The following is a 9250-nucleotide window of genomic DNA, read 5'->3' on the forward strand; positions in this document are numbered from 1 at the left end:
ACATTTTTATCATTTTTTTCCCACAAATAGAGCTTTCTTTTGGTGGTATTTGATCACCTCTACGGTTTTTATTTTTTGCGCTACAAATAAAAAAATACAATAAAAAAAAAAAAAAATATGTTTTTTTTGTTTCAGTTTCAAAACTTTGTAAATAAGTAAGTTTTCTCCTTTACTGATGGGCACTGATGGGGCTACACTGATGGGCACTGATAAGGCGGCACTGATGGGCACCAATGATGTGGCACCAATGAAGTGGCACTGATGAGGTGGCATTGATAGACACTGATAGGTGGCACTGATAGGTGGCACTGATAGGGGCACTGACAGGGGGCACTGATGGGTGGCACTGATGGGCGACACGGATGGGCACTGATAGGTGGCACAAATTGGCACTGATAGCTGGCACGGATTGGCATGGATGGGCGGCACAGATGGCCATGCATAGGCGGCACAGATGGGCATGGATAGGCGGAACAGATGGGCATGTGTGGGCACTGATAGGTGGCACAGATGGGCACTGATAGGCGGCACAGGTGGGCACTGATAGGCGGCACAGGTGGGCACTCATAGGCGGCATTGTATTGTTATACTGTACTAATGGATGCCAATCAGTGCCAAACAATAATGCATGCCAATCAGTGATGCCCATTGTGGGCACTGATTGGCATCCATTATGGGCACTGATTGGCATCCATTGTGGCACTGACTGGCATCCCTGGTGGTCTAGGGAGGATTACCTTTTGCTGGGTATCCCTGGTGGTCCAGTGTGGGCATCCTCGGGGGGGCTGTGCTGATAATCGATCAGCACAGACCCCCCCCGTCAGAGGAGCAGCCGATCGGCTCTCCTCTACTCGCGTCTGACAGACGCGAGTGAGGAAAAGCCGATCACCGGCTCTTCCTAATTACACTGTGATCAGCCGTGATTGGACATGGCTGATCATGTGGTAAAGAGTCTCCGTCGGAGACTCTTTACCGAGATCGTAGTTGCCGGGTGTCAGACTGACACCCCGCAACAACGATCGCCGCGATGCGCGCCCCCGGGGGCAGCGGCTCATAATCCTGATCAAGTCATATGACGTCCGATCAGGATTATGCAACCACTTTGCCACCGCCTACAGGGCGGGTGGCAAGTGGTTAATACGTTTTTATTGGAGCTAAAATATTTCAGTCGTGAGGTATCTCAACCACTCTGGTGATTATAAGGGTCATTTTTTTTTTTTTTTTAAATAACAAACATATCATACTTACTTCCATTGTGCAGCTTGTTTTACACACAGTGGCCCTGATTCTGGTCTTCTGGGGTCCAGGGGGTTACCTTACGGGCATGCTCTTGAGTCCAGCATTCAGCGTCCATAGAGGCCGAATGCAGGGCTCGGCCCCGGCGCCTGTGTCATTGGATTCGATTGATAGCAGTGGGAGCCAACGGCTACGCTGCTATCAATCTATCCAATCAAGACCCGGGACCCCGTGCAGAGAGGGAAGAGCTTCCCGCCAACAGAATGAAGGGGTTCAGGTAAGTAAAATGGGGGGGGGTGATTGCCAGATGTTTTTTCCATATATATATATATATATATATATACACACACACACACACACACACACACATATATATACACATATATACACATATATACTATATATCACCAAACAGAGAGCACATTTACCATCGCAAATTCTTATTCATAGGGTCAGGTTTAAGAAGGGGGCAAATCAGAAGCCATGGAGGGATCTGCCAGCCATTTGGACCAGACCTTACCATATTTTTGGGGGCAACCCCTATTAGCATAACAGTCTTTGTATAGGGGCAGGCTGTTGTTGACTAGTCGTTTCCACAGAGAGAGAGGAGGAGGAGTGGGCTTACGCCAGCTAAGGGCTATGGCTTTGTGGGCGTAAAAGAGAAGCAGCCTGACCAGACTACGGTTAGCCACAGTGGGAATCAGTTCCTCTATCAGGCCCAGTATGCAAATTGCTATGGAGGGTTGGATCGATATGGTGGTGACCTGTGTAATGACCTTTAGTATCTCTATCCAGTATTCGGCAATGGGTGGGCAGGTCCAGAAAATGTGGGTGAAGTCACCCAGTATCTCCCCACATCGCCAGCAGCTGAGGGGGGAGGCGGTGTTCATTTTGTGTAGCCTGTGTGGGGTGAAATATGCACGGTGGACCATATTGAATTGTACTAGTCGGTCTCTCAGGGAGACCAGGGATCTAAAAGGAAAGTCATCCCAATCGTCATTGTCGAAGTCCGGGATGTCGTGTAACCATTTATTCCTAAGTTTGTCCAAAGTGGTAAGGGAGGTCAATACTAAGGAATAGGGAATAGAGTCGTGAGGTGGGCTTATGTGTGCATCCGGACCTGAGGAGGTCCTCCAGGGTGGACTGAATGATCTGGATGGGGGGTTGGGGAATTGGTGACTAAAGGCGTGGGAGAGTTGGAGGTACCTAAAAAAATAGCTTGGCGGGGCATTGAAGTCAGAGATCAGTTTAGGAAATGGAACCTGCGACTGAGTGGAGATCACCTGGACCACCGTTTTTATGCCGAGTTTAGTCCAAGCGTGGGGTTCAGGTAATTTGTAAAAATGTCCTACGGTGGGGTTTAACCACAAGGGGGCAGCCGGGGAGAATGCAGCTTTAGGGTTTTTTTTAAGTTGAAGTCCCACCACCCATGCACGACGTGTAGTGCGCATGGAGGGGGTCAACGGGTATGGGGCTTTTGGGCCACGAAAAAGTAAAAATTTCAGCGCCTCCAACGATTTCATCACGGCTGCCTCAACCAAGATGGCGGGGTTCGTCCTATCTGAATTGAGCCACCAGACCGCTGTAACTAGTTGGGTGGCCAGGAAATATTTGTGCAGGTCAGGGCATGCCAGTCCCCCCCGAGAAGCCGGGCGCACTAGTGTTGACCAACTATATCTGGGGGACTGGGTCCCCCAGACAAAGGAGGCAAAGAGACTATGTAGCCGAGTGAAAAAGGATTTGGGAATTCATTGCGGAGATTGGCGAAGCAAGTAGGTAAATTTGGGCAGGATTTCCATTTTTAGCAGATTTATCCGGCCTAGCAGTGATAAAGGCAGTGACTCCCACGCCCTCAGTCGCAGTCGCGTCTCCTGCACTACTGGGGACAGATTCAACTTTAACGATATACAAATATATAGGGTTTTTAGCAAAAATACACTTTATTGATTACAGGCGCCTGTCAAAAATGTAGAATATCCTCAAAAAGTTAATTTATTTCAGTAATTCGATTCAACAAGTGAAACTCGTATATTTTTTATACTGTATTTATCGGCGTATAACACGCGCCAGCATATAATATGCACCCCAAGTTTAGGAGGGAATTTTAAAGGAAAAAATTTTTTAGGAGGGAAATTTAAGGGAAAAAAAAACTTACAATTAAATGCCCATCAATGCAGCCTTATCAGTGTCCATCTGAAGCCTTGTCAGTGTCATTTGCAGCCTTGTCATGCAGCCTGTCCATCATTGCAGCCTTGTCATTGCAGCCTTGTCATTGCAGCCTGTCTGTCATTGCAGCCTTGTCCCCTCAGCTTTTGTTTTTAAAAATGGCGCCACCGAGATGTCCTTCGTATCTCGGCGGCACCCAGAAGTTCTCGGCGGCTTTCGGCCGCCTCGGCCGTACTTGGAGGCTTTCGGCCGCTCTCGCCGCTTCTCGGCGGTTTTCAGCCGCCTCGGCCATACTTGGAGCCTTTCGGCTGCCTCAGCCGTACTCGGAGGCTTTCGTCCGCTCTCGAAAACCGCCGAGAAGGGCCGAAGGCGGCCTCAAGCCGCGAGAAGGGCCGAAGGCGGCTTATAGCCGCCCAGAGCCCAAAAATCGCAAGGGAATTGCGGCGGATCGGCGTATAACATGCACCCGCAATTTTCCCCTGATTTTAAAGGGGAAAAAAGTGTGTGTTATATGCCGATAAATACGGTAGATGTCTTACACACAGAGTGTGTTATATTTCAAGCATTTCTTTCTTTTAATTTTGACGATTGTGGCTTACAGCTAGTGACACCCCCAAAATTTAGTATCCCAGAAAATTTGACTATTACATAAGACCAAAAATAATTAAAAAAAAAGGATTTTTAATACAGAAATGTTGGTTTAGTGAAAATTCTGTCCATGTACAGTATAGTAACTCCCAGCATGTCCCCATAGACCTCTATGGAGTATTCTCTTTATATGAACTACAAGTCCCAGCATGTCCCCATAGACCTCTATGGAGGATTCTGTGTATATGAACTACAAGTCCCAGCATGTCCCCATAGACCTCTATGGAGGATTCTCTGTATATGAACTACAAGTCCCAGCATGCCCACTCGCCTCGTAGTCTCTCCTGGCGGGGTCTCTGTATTACACGCACTGCTGACCCCACAAACTGACTTCTAATCACTTTATATGAGAAGTAGAGGCGATAGACCGGCTATTGCCTTCAACAAAGATGGCGCCGGGAGAACGATGATATCACTTCCTCTCCAGGACTCTAAGTTTAAACAAAGAAGTGAAGGGAGAGGTATGGAGGCGGGGCTGTGAGTGGAGATCCAATCATGGCTCAGCAAGGAGAAGGGAACTCTTCATCCAGGACCAGAGGGTATAGGTGTAGGTGTAGGGGGTGGGGGCTGTTCCCAGCCGGTCAATCAACTCATCTATACGCGGCATGGGGTAGGTGTCAAATTTTGTAACTTTATTTAATTGTCGAAAATCGTTACAAAACCGCCAGCTCCCATCAGGTTTGGGCACTAGTACGATAGGACTGGACCAGTCACTCTGGGACTCCTCTATCACACCCAATTCCAGCATCCTTTGAACCTCCCCACGTATTGCCTCCCGTCAGGCCTCTGGTATTCTATAAGGTTTTAGTTTTACCCTTTCTCCTGGCGGGGTGATAATGTCATGCTCTACGCCAGATGTTTGTCCCAGAAGCTCAGAGAAAATCTCTTTGTTACGAAGTACAAACTCTTTAACCTCCTGTTGTTGGGGTTTCGATAAGGTCACTGCTATTCCAACCTCAGGAACTAAGCAATCAGGCTGTACTTGTGACAAAGTCTCTGCGACTAGGGATTCCCTATCCCTCCAGGCTTTCAGCAGATTGACGTGATAGATCTGCTCCGACTTTCGCCTTCCTGGCTGTCTAACCCTGTAGTTCACCTCACTAATTTTTTCAATTACTTCATATGGACCTTGCCATTTGGCCAGAAATTTTCTTTCAACCGTAGGGACTAGCACCAAGACCCTATCCCCCAGGGAAAAAGTACGAGTCTTGGCCCCACAGTTGTACACTCTCTGCTGTGCTAACTGCGCTTGGGTTAAATGTTCCTTTACAATTGGCATTACCTGTGCAATTCTATCTTGCATCAGGGCGACATGCTCAATCACACTCCTGTGAGGAGAACTCTCATTTTCCCCAAGTTTCCTTGGCGATATCCAGCAGCCCTCTTGGGTGTCTCCCATAGAGCAACTCGAAGGGTGAGAAACCCGTAGAGGATTGGGGTACCTCCCTAATGGCAAACATCAGATAGGGTATTAGACAGTCCCAATTCTTTCCATCTCTATCCACCACCTTCTTTAACATTTGTTTTAGGGTTTTGTTGAATCTTTCAACCAACCCATCTGTTTGGGGGTGATACACAGATGTACGCAATTGCGTCACTTTGTACAACTTGCATAATTCTTTCATAACCCGGGACATAAAGGGTGTACCTTGGTCCGTAAGCAGTTCCTTACAAATACCCACGCGGCTAAAAACAAGAGATAGCTCTTTGGCTATGGTTTTGGCCGAGGTATTTCGCAGAGGAATTGCTTCCGGATAACGGGTGGCATAGTCCAATATAACCAAAATGTACTGATGCCCCCTGGCGGACTTCATTATCGGACCTACCAAATCCATTGCGATCCTTTCAAAGGGGACCTCAATGATAGGAAGAGGTACCAGCGGGTTACGGAAATGTGGCATAGGTGCCGACTTCTGACACACAGGGCAGGAGGAACAATAATTTTCTATTTCCTTCATGACCCCAGGCCAATAGAATCTCTGCAATATCCTCTCTCTGGTTTTCTCTGTCCCCAGATGACCTCCCAGAATGTGCCCATGGGCCAATTCTAACACCAACTTCCTGTAAGGTTTGGGCACTACAAGTTGCTCAATGGTTTCTTCTGCCCTTTGAGCCACTCGATACAGCAGGTCCCTTTCCATAGTGAAGTAAGGATAAGGGCAAGTCTTATCTGGGTTCACTAACTCGCCATCTATTTTCACCACATTTTCCCGTGCCTTTATTAGAGTGGGGTCTTTTAACTGTTCTGTGGCAAAATTTTCCCTGTGAACCTCAAGATCCGAAAACTCCACAGACGGCATGTTTTCATCTGAGGATGTTGGCTCCTCCCCAGTTTCTCGAGTTTCCCCCGCCAATACCGACAAGGGAAATTCAGGAGAGTCCTTACCACTCCCAGAGGAATTCTGGTCATCTTCCTGGCCTATAGGGGCACCAGTGGGGGGCTCAGGACGATCCCAGAGTTCCCAGAATTTTGGAAAATCCCTTTCCACAATAGCATCATGTGGTAAGTGAGACACTAACCCCACCTGATGAGAGAGGTTACCTTTGGGAGTCTCAAAAAACACTGAAGTTACAGGATACTCTCGGGTGTCCCCATGCACACAAATAACAGCCACCCTGTTCTTCCCAGAGACCTCTGTAGTAACTAATTCAGCTTTTATCAATGTTACCAGGCTACCTGAATCCAGCAACACATCAACATTTCTACCATTAATACACATTTTACATAAATGTTTCTCAGGTCCCCGAATGGCAGTGCATGCAACTGTCGCAAACAGCGACTGACGTCTCTCCCTTATAAAGTCACATTGCATAGGCTCATCCACAAGGGGCAATTGGCTGCAATATGTCCCTCTTGCCGGCAGCGGTAGCAAATAATCTTTTTCGCTGCCTCTTGCAGCATGGGCTTCCTGGGCTGCTCCCGCCAGACCTTAGGTAGAACTCCCACCCTCTCACTCTCTCCACCCTCACCCCTTGGAGTCATCTTACCCGCCACTGGGGATGATCTGGTCTTAGGGTAGAAAGTCCGTGAGTCCCTGGAAGAGGTGGTCAGGTTCTCTGTAGCCAAGTACCTCTCAACCAGATCCACAAGTTTATCTGCATTTTCTGGGTCTCCATGGCTTACCCATTTTTGGATGGCAGTAGGAAGAGCTCTCAGGAAACGATCCATGACAACACGTTCCACAATGTTTGGTGCGGTCAAAGTCTCTGGCTGCAGCCACTTCCTGCTCAGGTGAATGAGATCATACATTTGAGACCTGGGGGGTTTTCCAACCTGAAAAGTCCAATTATGCACACGCTGAGCCCGGACGGCCAGGGTGACACCCAGCCGTGCCAATATTTCTGTTTTTAGCACCACATAGTCTTTTGCTTGGTCAGGCTCTAGGTCATAATAAGCTTTCTGCGATTCCCCAGTTAACAGAGGGGCCACCAGTCCAGCCCATTGCTCCTTAGGCCACTTTTCCCTTTCAGCAGTCCTTTCAAATGTGGTCAAAAACACCTCCGGATCATCCTCTCCAGTCATTTTTGTCAATAAACGGCTCACACCAAAGGATGCGGTATTATTGTAACCACTTGCTTCATTGGTCTGCGGACGTTGCTGTATTAATGTCTCTATTTGCTGTTGAAAACTCTGCTCTTGCTTCTGCAACAGGTCTATGAAGCGGGCTTCAGATCGCTGATGGGCTTGTTGCTGAGCTTCCAAACTCTGCTGCAAAGTTGCATTTGTCTGCTGCTGGGCTGCAAGGCTCTGTTGTTGAGCTGCAAGGCTCTTTTGTAAACCTGCATTTGTTTGCTGCTGATTTGCATTTGCTTGCTGCTGGTTTGCATTTGCTAGAACCAGCTGTCTCAGTATCTCCTCCATGCTGGCCTTAACAAAAAAATAAAAAAAAAAACTGCCAAAATTCTCCACCAACTGTGAGGGGTTAGCTCGGCAGCGGGTGTGTGTGACCCCCTGGATGGGTTCACAACACAAAATCAGGCACAGCAGACAGCATTGTAGGTGCAAAAAAACAAAAGATGCAGTTTATTTATGCTACATGCAGTGAAACATATAACAGCCAAACAAAAATAAAACATGAAAATAAATCCTGGTCAGCTTGACCTCTAATTACACACTTAGATTCCCTGTCTAACAACTGAGTGCAACCTTGTGCTGCACCAGTCCCTGTCTCTGCTGTAGAGGTTTTCCACACAGGCGTTAACTCACCGCACAGAACAGGTGTCACACTCCCCAGTCTATGCAACACAAAACTGGTTCCAGGATGGAGCATCTCCCTAAGCATGCTGGGGTTTTTTGTAGAGGTCTTAATGATCCCACTTACTTCAGCTGGGCTCATTAACTCTTCCCCTCTAATTGTAAAAGTCTGCATAAAGCCTGAATCTAGGGCACACATATTTCCCATCTTGGATACAACCAGGTGACTTTACCTGCGTGCTGCCACATTGGGAATAGAGGAAGGGCTAGTATTGGGGTTACAGGGAGAGTTCCTCTTGGGGTTACAGGGAGGGATAGTATTGGAGTTACAGGGAGGGTTGTTCTTGGGGATATAGGGAGGGTTAGTATTGGGGTTACACAGAGGGTTATTCTTAGGGGTATAGGGAGGGATAGTATTGGGGTTGCAGGGAGGGTTATTCTTGGGTATATAGAGAGGGTTAGTGTTGGGGTTACAGGGAGTGTTATTATTGGGGAAATAGGGATGGTTAGTATTGGGGTTACAGGGAGGGTTATTCTTGGGGATATAGAGAGGGTTAGTATTGGGGTTACAGAGAGGGTTATTCTTGGGGATATAGAGAGGGATAATATTGGCGTTACAGAGGGGATTAGTGTTAGGATTACATGAATGGCTAGTGTTAGAGAGAGCTGTTGAGCTATGTAGTAAACAGCTGGCTTTTTTTTTTTTATCCGAGTTGCTAAGAATAGCCTAGAAAATACCTGAAGGGGGGGGCGCAAGCGCGGCATGGAACGGAGCGGCCGCACCTAAGGAGAGCTCCGGCACCCACAGGGCTTTCAGACACAATCCCGGGGCAATAAACACCGGAAAACGCTCCTTTTATACACACCCCCGACGACAAGACCTTGTGCATGCCTAATTCGCAGAAGGGGAGACGTGGGAGCCACCAGAAGTCCCGTTCTCTATACCCTCTCAGATCACAAACTCCAGGAAGCATGGCAAAAATGGCGCTGGCGGCGGACCTCCTT

Source organism: Lithobates pipiens, unplaced genomic scaffold (genome assembly GCF_037356315.1).
Source record: "Lithobates pipiens isolate NorthernLeopardFrog02 unplaced genomic scaffold, aLitPip1_a1.2 Scaffold_1, whole genome shotgun sequence".
Taxonomy (NCBI): Eukaryota; Metazoa; Chordata; class Amphibia; order Anura; family Ranidae; genus Lithobates; species Lithobates pipiens.